General features: G+C 39.5%; 1 protein-coding gene across 7 annotated transcripts in view; it reads left to right on the top strand.

The window, feature by feature from the left end:
* Window positions 1–16062, top strand: part of SIK3 (SIK family kinase 3) — a 246620-nt gene that overhangs the window by 139213 nt on the left and 91345 nt on the right. The window lies entirely within an intron of this gene.

Raw genomic sequence — 16062 nt, 5'->3', positions numbered from 1 at the left:
GTGTGTGTGTGTGTATATATATATATGTATACACACACACACACACATATATATATATACCATATCTTTTTTATCCATTCATCTGTTGATGGACATTTGGGGTCTTTCCATACTTTGACTATTGTCGATAGTGCTGCTATAAACATTGGGGTGCATGTCCCCCTTCGAAACAGCTTACCTGTATCCCTTGGATAAATACCTACTAGTGCAATTGCTGGTTCGTAGGGTAGTTCTATTTTTAATTTTTTGAGGAACCTCCATACTGTTTTCCAGAGAGGCTGCACCAGCTTGCATTCCCAACAGCAGTGCAAAAGAGCTCCTCTTTCTCTGTATCCTTGCAAACATGTGTTGCCTGAGTTGTTGATGTTAGTCATTCTGACAGGTGTGAGGTGGTATTTCAGTGTGGGTTTGATTTGTATTTCCCTGGTGATGAGTGATGTGGAGCATTTTTTCCTGTGTCGGTTGGCCATCTGGATGTCTTCTTTGGAGAAGTGTCTATTCATGTCTTTTGCCCATTTCTTCCCTGGATTATTTCTTCACTGGATTATTCTCTTTCGGGTGTTGAGTTTGATAAGTTCTCTCTAGACTTTGGATACTAACCCTTTATCTGATCTGTCGTTTGCAAAGTCTTCTCCCATTCCGTCAGTTGCCTTTTTGTTTTGCTGATTGTTTCCTTTGCTGTGCAGAAGGTTTGTATTTTGATGAGGTCCCAATAATTCACTTTTGCTTTGGTTTCCCCTCCGTGCTCTTAAAGAGAGCTGTTGCACTAGTGAAGTAAGAATAGAAATCAAAATGTTATGGGCTGCAGTGTGAGTGCATAGTGAGGAAGGGGAAACTGAGAGTTTTTAAGAATGTTTTCTAAAGTTGATCATGTAACCTATTAATAACACCATTTAAATTGTGTACTGTAACTTATTCAAATATATGTATGTAAACATAAATGTCATATAATACATTAACTGTAACCTAAAGTATATACAGATTAGACATTGAAAATGATGAGATAATAGAAATCACAGGACTTCAGGCAATGACAGAGTGAAGACGTTGGCAAGTATTCCATCTAAGGAACAAATACAAAAGTGGCAGGATTGTCAAAAATAATTGTTAAGGCTTGGGGCTCCTGGGTGGCTCAGTCGGTAAGCGTCCGACTTCGCCTCAGGTCGTGATCTCACGGGTTCGTGAGTTTGATCCCCACGTCGGGCTCTGTGCTGACAGCTCACAGCCTGAAGCCTGCTTCGGATTCTGTGTCTCTCTCTGCTCCTCCCCCACTCACACTCTGTCTCTCTCTCAAAAATAAATAAACATTAAAAAAGAGTTAAAAAAATTGTTAGGGCTCTGAAAATGAATCAGTGGCAAACATTACATTGAGAAGCTTTAATTCATGAAAATCTTTTGAATTTGTGATGAGAATAGTGGGAGTCTTTGGCTTTGTTGCCTGAGCCCCTATATCCTTTCTCTTCCCTCCCCAGCTGAGCTGGCCTTAAAACGAGCAGCTTTGTTCTGATTTGATTTGGAAAAGAAGACAAAAACAAAAAATCAAAACCTACTCATGCCCAGTCGTGTTGTCAGTAAAAACAGCAAGTTTGGGACTTGCTAGCTAGCAGTTGTGATCTTTCTGGGGGCAGGCCACAGAATGGTCAACTAACCAGAAATTAAGTTGGGAGATCTTGTTAATGAGAGAGCCACAACGGGATAAGATAAATTCTTCATTCACATCTGGCTTACTGGGGGACTGGCATCTTCTGGGAAGTCCTGAGAAAGCCCAGCAAAGAGTAAAAGCTGAGGCTGACGTTGAAGCTTTCTGAACTTTGAAATGCACTGCTGAACTCACCAGTAGGTTTGTGGTGGAAGGTGGTTTGATCACTAATCAGTGTAGACATAGGGATGACGTCAAGGAAGCCATGCTAAAGAATAGAAATAAGGGAGGGAGGGTGCCTGAGTGTCTCAGTTGGTTAAGTGTGCAACTCTTGATTTTGGCTCAGGTCATGAGTTCATGGTTTGTGAGATAGGGCCCCATGTCGGGCTCCATGCTGACAGTGCAGAACCTACTTGGGATTCTCTCACTCCCTTTTTCTCTCAAAATAAAGAAATAAACATTTAAAAAATAAACATAAGATTTTTTTTTTTTTTAATTTAGCAGGAGGAATCAATGGCTACATACCACAGGGAGACAGATTCTCAAATTACTTCCAGCAAGGTTACTAAAAAAATAAAAACGAGTAAAACAAAAGCAGCAACAAAAACAACAATCCTCAAGAGGCAAAATCATAATCCAGAATTGGCTAAACGTATTAACTATAATATACAGTTTTATTAGAAAACACTGTAGATGTTGACCTGGGTGGCTTAGTCTGTTAAGCGTCCGACTTCGGCTCAGTTCACAGTCTTAGAGTTCATGGATTTGAACCCCGCATCGGGCTCTGTGCTGACAGCTCAGAGCCTGGAGCCTGCTTCAGATTCTTTGTCCCACTCTCTCTTTGCCCCTCCCGTGGTCACACTCTGTCTCTCTCTCTCAAAAATAAATAAACATTAAAAAAAAAAAACCCACTGTAGATGTTACAGAAAAAAACCTCAAACATGTGATCTGTATTCAGGAAGAAAAGTAGCCAGTAGAAAATTTCTCCGAGTAGGTCTAGATGTTATTTTTAGCAAAAACTTAATTATTATAAATTTGTTCAGACAATTAAACCATGTCTAAATGGAAAATATGATGACAATGACTCAACAAATAGGAAATCTCAGTAAGGAAACAGAAACTATAAAAACGAACAATATGAAAATCCTAGAGTTGAAAGTGTAGTAACTGAACTGAAAATGCACTAGATGTGTTTTGTAGTGGATTTGAAGTGGGAGAAGAACCAGCAAACTTGAAATACCAATAGAAAAAAAATCTAGTCTGAAGAACAGAGAGAAAAATCATTGAAGAAAAATAATCAGAGCCTCGGAGACTGGTGGGACAAGATTAAGTATACGAACATATTTGTAATGGGAATTCCGGAAGGAGATGAGAAAGAAAAAGGGACAGGAAAAAATACTTGAAGAAGTGATGACCAAGAACTTCCAAAACGTATAATAAAACATTAATTTACAGTTTTAAGAAGCTCAGTGAATCTCAGGTGGGATAAACCCAAAAGGCATCCACGTCTAGACACATATTGTCAATTTGCTGAAAGACAGAGAATCTTGAAAGCAGCAAGAGAAAAATGACTCATCACATACAGGGAAGCAACATGATTTACAGCTGAGTTCTTACCAGAAAAAAAAAAAAAAGAGGCTAAAGGCAATGGATTGACATATTTAAAAGGCTGAAATAAAAAACCCCCAAAACCTATGAACCATAAATGCTATATCTAGCAAAACTGTCCTTCAGAATGTAGGCAAAATAAACACATTCCCAAGTAACCAGGGCCTGAGAGACCTGCTGTACAAGGCATCCTAAGGAAGTGCTCCAGTTGAAAGGAAATGACACCAAATGGCAACTTATATCCATAGGAGGAACTAAAGAAAATCAGAAAAGATGAATAGATAGGAAATAAAAGATTACATAAATATATTCTTTCCCTGTTTCTTCTCCTAATTCTTTAAAAGACAGAAAAGGGCTTAAAGAAGTATTTATAACACTTTATTTCTGGATTTTGAAGATATATTGATGTAATACAAGTACCTAAAGGAAGGTTGAGGAAATGGAGCCATCTTGGAATAAAGTCGCTATATTTTACCAGAATCAAGTCAGTATTAATTGGAAGTAGATGCATAGTTATAATCCCTCGAGCAACCACTAAGATAATATCAGCACCCTAACTTTGAAAGACAGTGGTATAAATGACTCTTGAGAGAGTTGACTATGATGGGAAGTCAAGAGAGAGCATTGGTGACTAAAAGGGCCATTGGTTGAATATGTGTTGTCTTTTTATTATTTATAAAGTTAATTATAAATCTATAGTTAATTTGAGGGGAAAGAACCAGTAGAGCCAGAGGGAATGTAGATATAAGGGAGAGAGTGTGATTTAATGAAGCATTCCTCAAGGAGGAGTTGAAAGCTGGTGAGTTTGTAGAAGTATTTGTTTGAGACTGATGTTTGGGGGACTAAAGTTTAGAGTCTGACTTCCTAATACTAGTGTTTGAAAAGTAGGAAAAGAGTTTGTATGCTGAGATGAGATCACAGAATAGCATCTAAAGGAAATGAAAGAAGTAGATGATAAGGGGACAAGCTGAAGGACTCCTAGGCAGCATTGATAGGTTAGCATTGTTGGGGATCTTCATTTTGTTGGGACTCCACTTGTGGCTTTTTTAATGGGTTGTTTGTTAGCAGTAGTTGGCAGCTTAGGTATAGGATTGAAGAACATAGTTGGTTGGTTTGATCCAGAGTTTTTGCAAGGTTGCTTGAGGTGATGAATCATGGTGCTTGCAAGTTTCTGCTCTAGATGTAAAGATTATTAGCTGGGAACTTTATCCTGATGTTATTAGCAGATTATGACACCAAACTGTTTGGGACAGTAGTTGGCTGTTTGATTCCAACTCAGTTTCACATTTGCTGAAAGAGTTGTAGTGCCTTTCCCCTTTGTGGCAGTCATACTGTATCTAAAATATTATCTTCCGTTTTGAGTTATCATACTGCACGAGGGACACCAACCATAGGAATGTGATAAAGATAGCAGTGTTTGCAATGGTTGGCATAAGGAGAGGGATAGAAAAGTCTATGGAAGAAGTGATGGTTGAACAGAGTTTTCAAGTATGAGAAGTTTCCTGAGTGGAAATCGGCTTTCTGGACGAGTAATATAGTAAAGACTTGAAGGCATGAAACAACTTGGTATATTTAGGGAATTAGAACTAGTTTTTTAGAGGATTAAGTGATATGCTGGTGGTTTTTGAATTATTCCAGAAGTTCTAAAGCTTCTTTGGAAGTGTCTAAGATGCCTTCTCTGAGATGGTAGGTATGTAAGGCACAGTTTACAGGTCATGCTTTCCTCCAGATACTTTCAGCCACCTCCCATTTTTCCTTCCTGTTCGACAAAAGCATAGTATCTCCCCTTTTAAACCTAATATGCTTATTGGATTTCCACATAATATTTTTAAATAAATGAATCTTTGGCCACTATAATTTTGTCCACTCTTAGATGATGGCCATGGAAGGACTTTAAGCAAGGGTCAAGACACAGTCCAGCTTCTGTTTTAGAAAGGGTACATTGGTGCCAACATAAGGGTGTATTTGAGGGCGATGAGATTAGTGTCTGGGAGAGCACTTAGGCTACTGGCAATGAAACTGATGAGAGCTGTGGATTATCTGATAAGTAGTGGCGTTGGGGATAGAGAAAACGGATTAGAAGTAGAGTTAAACAGAGCAGCATGGTTAGTGGGTAAGAACATGGATAGAGTCAGACTGCTGTGATTCGAATCCTAATTCTTCCATTTAAAGCCTTGGTGAGCTTGGGCAAGTTTTTAAACCCCACTGCCTCTTAGTGTCTTCCTCTTTAAGATGAAAATAAGGATGTTGGTGCTGATGGTACCACTTATCTTAGAGGTTGTTGTAAGGATTGTGTGTGTGTGTGTGTGTGTGTGTGTGTGTGTGTGTGTGTGTTTTAAAGTTTATTTGATTTGAGAGAGAAGGAGACCGTGTGAGTGGGGGAGGGACAGAGAAAGAATCCCAAGCAGGTTCTATGCTGTCAGCCCAGACCCTGATGCAGGGCTTGACCTCAGGAATCACGAGATCATGACCTGAGCCAAAACCTTGGGTCGGATACTTAACCGACTGAGCCACCCAGGCGCCCTAGGATTGTGTGTTTTTAAAGTGCCTCATCTGTGCAAAGACTTGTACAGCATGTGCATAGCAGCATTATTTTTTTTTATTAAAAAAGTTTTTTTTTACATTTATTTTTGAGAGACAGAGAGTCAGAGCACAAGTGGGGGAGAGGCAGAGAGAGGAGACACAGAATCTGAAGCAGGCTCCAGGCTCTGAGCTGTCAGCACAGAGCCTGACTCAGGGCTCGAACTCACAAACCACAAGATCATGACTTGAGCCAAAGTCGGACACTCAACTGACTGAGCCACCAGGTGCCCCTGCATAGCAGCATTATTTATAATAGCTGCAAAGTTGAAGTAAGTCACATTTCCATCAACTGATGAATGGTTGAATAAAAGTGGTATACCCATACGATGGAATATCATTCTGTGGTAAAAAGGATCAAGTACTGATGTAAGCTACAGCATGGATAAACCTAGAAGACCTTGTTCCGTTAAAGAATCCAGACACTAAAGACCACGTGTTGTGTGAGTCCATTTATATGAAATGTCCAGAAGAGGCACATCTGTAGAGACAGAAAGTAGATTCGTGGTTACCATGGAACAGGGGTGTGGAGAAGTAGGACTAACTGCTTGTTGGTAGAGGGTTTCTGTTTGGGCTAATGGAAATATTCTAGAATTAGATAGTAGTGATGATTGCCCAACATAGTGAATATATTGAAACCACCAAAGTGTACACTTTGTTTGCTTGTTTGTTTGTTTGTTTGTTTTGAGAGGGGGGCAGAGAGAGAGAGAGAGAGAGAGAGAGAGAGAGAGAGAGAGAGAGAGAGAGAGAGGGAGGGAATCCAAAGCAGGATCTGCACTCTAAGTGCAGAGCCCAACGTGGGTCTCAAACTCACGAACTGTGAGATCATGACCTGAGCCAAAACCAAGAGTCAGACACTTGACTGAGCCATCCAGGTGCCTCCAAATTGTACACTTTTTAAAATAGTTAATTTTATGTCATACTAATTATATTTCAATTTCTAAGAAGTATTTTAAAAAATAAAAAGATTCTTACAGGGACCTGGGTGGCTTAGTTAGTTAAGTGTCTGACTTCGGCTCAGGTCACGATCTCATGACTTGTGAGTTCGAGCCCCACATCGAGCTCTGTGCAGGCAGCTCAGAGCCTGCAGCCTGCTTTGGATTCTGTGTCTCCCTCTCTCTCTGCTCTTCCCCTGCTTGTGTTCTGTCTCTCCCTCTTAAAAATAAATAAATAAATACATAAATACATAAATACATAAATAAATAAATAAATAAATAAATAAATAAATAAATAAATATTCTTAGACTATCACCTGGTACATAGTAAGCTCTCACTGGCAGATGTTATCATTGAATAATTGCAATGTTGCAGGTTCCTGTCTTGAATGCATCCAGCTGAATGTGTAGATGTCCCCTGGTCTCCATCCATCACTCTGTGGGAATTAGGATTGGGATAACTGAAGCAAATATGTTGATGCTTATGCTGCTTGCTCTGCCCTGTATACCACAGTCCTTTGTCTCTGACCTAGAGGGTCTCATGTCTTCTGCCAGCATTCATGCAGCTGTGGCATATTAACTTGTTAAATTCTGGTGAAATCTTAGATCCTCTCAGTACTCGACAAAGTGCAAGGGGGAGTTTTGTTTTGTTTAAATACAAGACTTGATCTTAGGGTGGAGTTAAGGAGACAGTAGTGAGCAGGATGAGTCTGAGTATAATCAATGTGGAAAAGATAACCTGCACAATTAGGTCCATGAGTAATAGGAGGAGCTTGAGCTGTGAACACGGGGATTGGCCCTGCTCAGAGACGGTGGAAGAAGGTAAAGGGCATATGTGGCTGTAGATGGTTTTGTAGGTAGAAGAATGTGAAGTAAGGTATACCTCCCACCTTCTGTCTAATTTTCTGCCTCAAGTAGGAGGCCAGATCAGCACCTGATGGTTAAGGGTGAAAGGATAGGAACCTGGATGCCTGTGGAGGAGGTGAAATTAGCTGCTCCTGGGAGTGACAGAAGGGTGTGATCAAGGACAGCTAGGAGTTGATGACAGGCCCTAGCAATGGGAAACCATGCACTTGTTGTTCCATTATATAGGATTGAATGATTTTTATCCTCAGCAGTACTCAACAGCCTGTGGGTAAAGGGGGTAAGAAAGACATTTGGATCGATCCAGGATTGGTGGTTTATAGAACATGTGCAGAAGAAGAGAGACATTTGGCAGAAGAGTTGAGGCCACTGACAATAAAGTAATTAATGTCTGGGTCATTGGGTGTGGGGTGAAAGGGGGATGAAGGCACCTGACATCAGGATGAATGATCTTAAATAGCAGGAACTGAAAAAAGCTAGAGGTTTAGATGAAATGGAGAAGGAAGTGTGTTGGGCATAAGAGGATCAGAGGGCTCACAGTCTGAAATTGCATTGCTTGATGCAGTAACCACTGGCCACATGTTGCTTAAAATAAATAAATAAATTGAAATTTTATTTCAACCGAACCGAATTTTGAATCTGACTTACTGTACATGTAAAACTGAAAAACTAAGGCAGTGTGCCAAGAGTTTTAGGCCAGCTGAGAGAGTTAGCTAATTACAAAGTTAGAGCACAGTCTCCAAGACCACCCTCACTTCTGACACCAACTGCAAGTTTGGAAATTTCCCAAAACCACCCTTACCTTTGATAATTTGCTATAAAGACTGATGGAATTCACTGAAAGCCATTATAGTCACAGTTGCAGTCTATTACAGGGAAAGGATACAAATTAAAATCAGCTAAGGGAAGAAGCACAGAGTCCGGTACTACATGAGCAGTCCTAAACACAGAACTTTTATTTTCTTCTCCCTGTAGAATCAGGATGTGTAGCGTCAGCGTCCTGACATTGTTGTGTAACAGGATGCACTGAGGACTGCCTGTAAGGAAGCTGACCTGAGCCTCTGTGTTCAGAGTTTCGTAGGCGTGATTGATTGATTGATTGATTGCCCATATGCTTCATCTGTGCTCCAGGTCGTCTGTTATTGCGTGACCCAAAACTCACACCCTCCATTACATTGTTGGTCTTCCTAGTGTGGTCAGCCTCTACCCTAAGACTAGATGAATATGACCACTTCCATGTTAAGTCATGTTGTAAGATTGGCATGAACCAAGCCCCCTAGGTAAACACGGATGCTCCTGTCACTCACATAACATTCTAGGGGCTCAGAGATGACCTCTCGGAAGCCAAGGGACAAGGCCAGATCTTCACTTGGGGCAGGACCTATTTCTTTATTACACACAGTGTAAAATACCTTTTCATTAAACACAACTCTTTTTTTGACAAAATTATATTTCACCTAGATTGTAGACAATTTAGTGTCTGAAATGTGATAGGCCGTAAAGTACACACTGGAATTTGAAGTAGCATCTCATTGCTAATATTTATGATTGGGTTGGGATTGATGTATTGGGTTGAATAAAATATAAAACTTTCAATATGAGTGATACTTTTTGCTTTTAAATTAAAATTTTTTTTAATGTTTATTTTTGCGAGACAGAGACATGGAATGAGTGGGGGAAGGGCACAGAGAGAGAGAGGGAGACACAGAATCTGAAGCAGGCTCCAGGCTCTGAGCTGTCAGCACAGAGCCTGACGCGGGGCTCGAACTCACAAACTGTGAGATCATGACCTGAGCCGAAGTCGGACGCTCAGCCAACTGAGCCACCCAGGTGCCCCAGATACTTTTTGCTTTTAAATGTGACTACTAGAAACTCTTAAATTATATTAAAATGGCTCACATTATATTTCTATTCAACATTGCTGATCTAGAAGGTTATGTTAAGAGAGAGGGAAGTATACTATTGAAATTTAAAATTTCAAAGGTAGAAAAATATTACGCAAAGGCAAGTTCAGGATGTGGCCAGAGGAACAGTTGCTGAACTTTGAGGGAGTTATAGGTCACTGGAGATGAAGAAGATTCAAGGAGTCATGACGCTAAATTGTCAAATAGATTATCCTCATGGCTGTTGACATTTCCTAAGTAACTGGCAGGATCTGGGTGGAGCAGTAGACTGTGATGTAGGTTTCTGTGTCTTTGATACATGTGAAGGCAAGAGAAGCAGAAAGGGGTTTACCAGATATCCTAGCATATACCTTGGTAGTGTGAAGGTAGTGGGGAGTTAGAAAACTTCCTGATTACTTGCTTCTTAATTCCTCATGGAATATTGTCCTTTCTTTCCTCCGGAAGCCTATAAAGGAATTTGTGGTCTCAGAACAATTGGTTGAAAGGCGATTTCAGTACGAAGTGTGAGAACACAAGATACAAAAGCCCAGCTATTCTCCTTTGCCCTTTAGTTGCTACTCAGCTTTCATGACCCTTCTCAAACGTTATACTTTCTGTGAACTCTGCCCTGATTTTGCTAGAGAGTTAATTGCCTATTTCCTTCTTCCTTTGAACATACCTCCACTATAAAACTGTTTGTAGTTTTTCTTTCTTTCTCCGTGTGTGTGTGTGTGTGTGTGTGTGTGTGTGTGTGTTTCTGTGTCTCTCACTTGCTGTAGGTAGTATCACTGAGGTACTGACACTAGATTGCTGACACTAGATTCGGTAATTTAAACAACAGTCTCTTAATTGATCACCTTTCTTGTGGTGGTTCCTTTGCCAGATCCTACTCATTTTCCTGATATCTAAATTTTGGAATACTCCTTGGCTCAATCCGTGGACCTCTTTTCTTTTCTGTGCCCATCTACTCACTAGTTAATTTTGTATGACCCATTAAACTTCTGGCTCCTGAATTTTAAATCTCCTGCTCTATCCTCTGAACTCTAGATTTATATATCCGAGTGTTTACTTGACATCTAGATTTCCGATAGGCCTCTCAGCCTTAACCTGTGCAAACTGATGTCCATTTACCAACTTTCTCTTCTCAGCGGTCTTCTCCATCTCCATAATGGCAACTCCATTCATCCAGTTGCTCACATCAAAAACTTCTAGAAAGTCACACTTAATTTTTCCTTGCTCACACTTCATGCCAAAACTATCAGTAAATCTTGGTGACTCAACCGTCAGAATATATGCCGAATTCAATCACCATTGCCACCAATACCAGCCTGGTCTAGGTCACAGTCCTAGGCTGCTAGGATTACTGTAGCAGCCTTCAACCAGTGTTCCCTGAATCTGCCCTGATTCCACTATTTCAGTGAGGGTGATTCTTTAAAACTGAAAGTGAAATCTTACCACTCAGCTACTTCTGTTGTCTTTCCCATCTGTTTGGAAGAAATGCATAGTCCTTTCTGTGGTTTATGAAACTATATCATCTGGTCTCCGGCTACCTCTCTGACCTCAGGCCCTAGTACTCTCCCTCTTTTTGCATTGGCATGTCTTTTTTGTTCCTTAAACTCTCCAGTATGTTCTCACTGTAAGTCCTTCATATATTCCATTCCTTCTTCCCGAAATACTCTTTTCCCAGATAGCTGCATAGCTCGCTGTTCCATTTCCTTCAGATATCTTATCAAACGTTACCTTATTAGAGAGATCTCTGCTAGCCATGCTGTCTACAGTCTCACTTTGTCTGCTGGCCCACCGCTCTGTATCTCCTTCCTTTATTTTCCTTCTTGGTTCTTATCAACAACTGACATATATGAGAGTAGAGACTGTACAGTTTTGAGCCTTGCTAGATCCCTAGCACTTAGAACAGTGTCTGCAGAGAACACATGCCCAGTAAATATTTATTGATCGGCTGGATGAAAGACTAAGTGAATGAAAGAATGTCACTAGACTGCAGAGCGTGGCATTTGAATTGTATGCGCGCGTGTCGCCGTTTGATGCGGGCTCTAACGCGTAGTAAGTAAAATTGTTTGATTGTGTTGCAGTGAAATATAACCAAGTCAGGCATGCAATTTTCATGTTGTTCCACAACAGGTATTTTAGTTAATGAGTTTGATGTGGGGGAAAACACCTTTTTGTTTTCCGGATAGCTGCAGAGAAAGATATTGAAGGTTATAAATTCTGAACAATTTAATAGGCTTCAATAAATGGTTATTGAATGAACATTTATGACTCATCCATTTGATTTGTTGAAATGAGTATTGCGTACTATTCAGAACCATATTACAAAGGGGCAGCCATGACAATGTGTGTCTGTTTAATTTTACAAACAAAATTGAGAAACTGGTTAGTTTGGCAAACCACTACGCTCATAATTTAAAACTTCCCCAGTATGATTTCTTTAGATATATATCCCCAAACTTCCTATCTGAGACCATGAGGTCATAAATCCAGCATTTTATCAAGAAAAGTTTCCTGAATACCAGGCAGAACTCGTGGGCATTTATAATAAATTATTAACAGCAGTTTGTTGAAGTGTGCATGATTTATCATAGACATTCTCGATGCTTTAAAAATAACATTTCCTAATGGTGCCAGCATGTATGGAACCTGGAACTTCTCATAAAGCCATTCATTTATGCTACTGACCAATTGGGCACAGAGTGGGAAAGCCTGAATTGCACAACCATGAATAGCAGATAATGTGATAAGTGTTTCATCTGGAACCTTGTGTTTGTTTGAAAACGCTACCACATTTATTTGGACAAACTGCTACATACCAGGTTTGCGATTTGTTTATAACATGCTTTTCCTATTTAATCCTTATAACCTTTGGTATATCTTTACAACTAAAACACTATTTTCCCACTAAATTATTTACTCCCTTTGGCTATAAAAGCTAGCTGTTTTCTCAGGCTTTACTGACAGAAGCAAATAACTGTATCACTGAGCTTCATTTTATCACTCTGAACTAAGACAGTTTCCTTCTGTCTCTTCCCCAATTAATTTCCCATTCATGAGTCTTCATTTTTTGTTTTATTTTCTTCATATCAGCTATGACTGTAGCATTTATGCTTGCAACCTGCCTAGGATATGTGAGGAAGCCACCTGTGTTTAGTGCTTAAAAACTTAGTTTGATGACCTTACTTTACTGCTAAACACCCATTCATAGTTGTGTGATCACACTGCCAGTTCTACCATTATGTGAAAATAAATGCCCCAGAGAATCATCAAAATATTTTTACTGCATTTAATATATACAAGTCCCAAGGGAATATGTTTGCCTGGCTTCTGTATTAATATTTTTCCTGAGGGTTCTCTGAACTGTTTCCTCCCCCTTAACCTTCTTTGGAAAATGTAGTTTCTCTGACAAAGCAAAACTGCTAGAAAAAATAAGGATATTTTAATCATAATACTTAGAAAGTTGACTTTATATAAAGAGATTTTTATCACATATTTGGAATTAGTGCTTTCAAGCTTTGATGTTTTTCAAAGATATTTTCTGGGCTGGTATGTGTGTGTGTGTATGTATGAATATTTTCTGGGCTGGTGTGTGTGTGTGTGTGTGTGTGTGTGTGTGTGTGTGTGTGTGTGTATGAAAGAGAGACTGAGATTGATCCCATTTTATCTTCTTTTTATTTCAAGTTTTATTTAAATTCTAGTTATTTAACGTATATGGCAAATTTGGTTACAGATGTAGAACCCACTGATTCATGACTTACATATAACACCCACTGTTCATCCTAACAAGTGCCCTCCTTAAATACCCATCACCCATTTAGCCCATCCCCAACCCACCAACCCCTCCAGCAACCCTCAATTTGTTCTCTATAGTTAAGAGTCTCTTATTGTTTGCCTCTCTCTCTTTTTCCCCCTTCCCCTATGTTCATCTGATTTGTTTCTTAACTTCCACATAGGAGTGAAATTGTGTGGTATTTGTCTTTCTCTGACTGACTTATTTCACTTGGCATAGTGTACTCTAGCTCCGTCTGCATCATTGCAAATGGCAAGAGTTCATCGCCCTTTTTGATGGCTGAGCAATATTCCACTATGTGCGCACACACGTGCACACACGCACACACACACAACGTATTGGCTATTGATAAAAGCTGCTATAAACATTGGGGTACACATGCCCCTTTGAATCAGTATTTTTGTATCCTTTGGGTAAATACCTCGTAGTGCATTTGCTGGGTCGTAGGGTAGTTCTATTTTTAACTTTCTGAGGAACCTCCATACTGTTTTTCAGAGTGGCTGCACCAGTTTGCATCCCTACCAACAGCGCAAGAGGGTTCCCCCTTCTCCACATCCTCACCAACATCTTTTGTTTCCTATAGTGTTAATTATAGCCATTCTGACTGGTGTGAGGTGGTATCTCATTGTGGCTTTGATTTGTATTTCCCTGTTGATGAGTGATGTTGAACGCCTTTTCATGTGGCTGTTAGCCATCTGTATGTCTTCTTTGGAAAAATGTTCATGTCTTCTACCCATTTCTTAATTGGATTATTTGTTGTTTTGGTGTTGAGTTTGCTAAGCTCTTTATAGATTTTAGATACTAACCCTTTATCAGATATGTCATTTGCAAATATCTTCTCCCATTCTGTAGATTGTCTTTTAGTTTTGTTGATTATTTCCTTCACTGTGCAGAGGCCTATAATACCAGCAAAGAAATTGAATCAGTAATCAAATATCTCCCAACAAACCAAAGTCCAGGGCCAGGTGGCTTCCCAGGGGAATTCTACCAGACATTTAAAGAAATGTTAATGCCTGTTCTTCTTACACCATTCCAAAAAATAGATATGCAAGGAAAACTTACAAACTCATTCTACGAGGACAGCATTACCTTGATTCCAAAACCAGACAGAGACCCTACTAAAAAGAACCACAGACCAGTATTCCTTATGAACGTGGATGTAGAAATTCTCAGTAAGATACTAGCAGATCAAATCCAACAGTGCATTAAAAAATTATTCACCACAATCAAGTGGTATTTATTCCTGGGCCGCAGGGTAGTTCAGTATTCACAAATCTATCAGCGTGATATGCCACATTAATAGAAGGAAGGATAAGAACCATACGATGGTTTCAATAGATGCAGAAAAAGCATTTGACAAAATACAGCATCCATTCTTGATAAAAACCCTCAACAAAGTAGGGATAGATGGAACATACCTCAGCATCCTAAAAGCCATTTACAAAAGATCAGCTAATATCATCCTCAGTGGGGAAAAACTGAACTTTTCCTCTGTAGCAAGGATGTCCACTCTGACCGTTGTTATTTAACGTAGTACTGGAAGGCCTAGCCTCGGCAGTCAGAACACAAAAAGAAATAAAAGGCATCCAAATCAGCAAGGAAGAAGTAAACCTTTCACTATTTGCAGACAATAGAAAAACCAAAAGATTCCACCAAAAAACTACTAGAACTGATAAATGAATTAAACAAAGTCGCAGGATATAAAATCAGTGTACAGAAATCTGTTGCTCTTCTATACACCAATAATGAAGCAGGAGAAAGAGAAATCAAGGAATTGATGCCATTTACAATTGTCCCCAAACCCATAAGATACGTAGGAATATACTTTAACCAAAGAGGTAAAGGATCTGTACTCTCAAAACTATAGAACACTTATGAAAGAAGCGGACGCAAATGGAAAAACATCCCATGCTCATGGATTGGAAGAACAAATATTGTTAAAATGTCTATAGTACCCAAAGCAATCTACGCATTTTATGTAATCCCTATTGTATTTTTCAGAGGCTAGAACAAACAATCCTAAAATTTATATGGAACCAGAAAAGACCTCAAATAGCCAAAGCAGTCTTGGAAAAAAAGAAAAAAAAGCAAAGCTGGTGGCATCCAATTCTGGACTTCAAGCTGTATTACAAAGCTGTCATCAAAACAGTGTGATAGACAAAAACAGACACGTAGATCAATGGAACAGAGTAGAAAACCCAGAAATGGACCCACAGCTATGTGGTCAGCTCATCTTCAACAAGGCAGGAAAGAGTATCCAGTGGGAAAAAGACAGTGTCTTCAACAAATGGTGTTGGAAAAACTGTACAGTGCAACAGGCAGAAGAATGAACCTGGATCGCTTTCCTACACCATACACAAAAATAAACTCGAAATGGATGAAAGACCTAAATGTGAGACAGGAAACCATCAAAATCCTGGGGGCAGCAACCTCTTTGACCTCAGCCATAGCAGCTTCTTACTAGACATGTTTCTGGAGGCAAGGGAAACAAAAGCAAAATTGAACTATTGAGAATTCAGCCAGATAAAAAGCTTATGCATAGCGAAGGAAACAATCAACAAAACTGAGATCATTGGTCCCATTTTATTTAAAAAAAATTTTTTTATCCTGTTAGCAAAGAGTTTTTTTTTATTTTATTTTTCATTTTTTTAAATTTACATCCAAATTAGTTAGCATATAGTGCAACAATGATTTCAGGAGTAGATTCCTTAGTGCCCTTACCCTTTTAGCCCATCCCCCCTCCCACAACCCCTC

Source organism: Neofelis nebulosa, chromosome 10 (assembly GCF_028018385.1).
Source record: "Neofelis nebulosa isolate mNeoNeb1 chromosome 10, mNeoNeb1.pri, whole genome shotgun sequence".
Lineage (NCBI taxonomy): Eukaryota > Metazoa > Chordata > Mammalia > Carnivora > Felidae > Neofelis > Neofelis nebulosa.
This window is presented reverse-complemented; position numbering and strand designations above follow the sequence as displayed.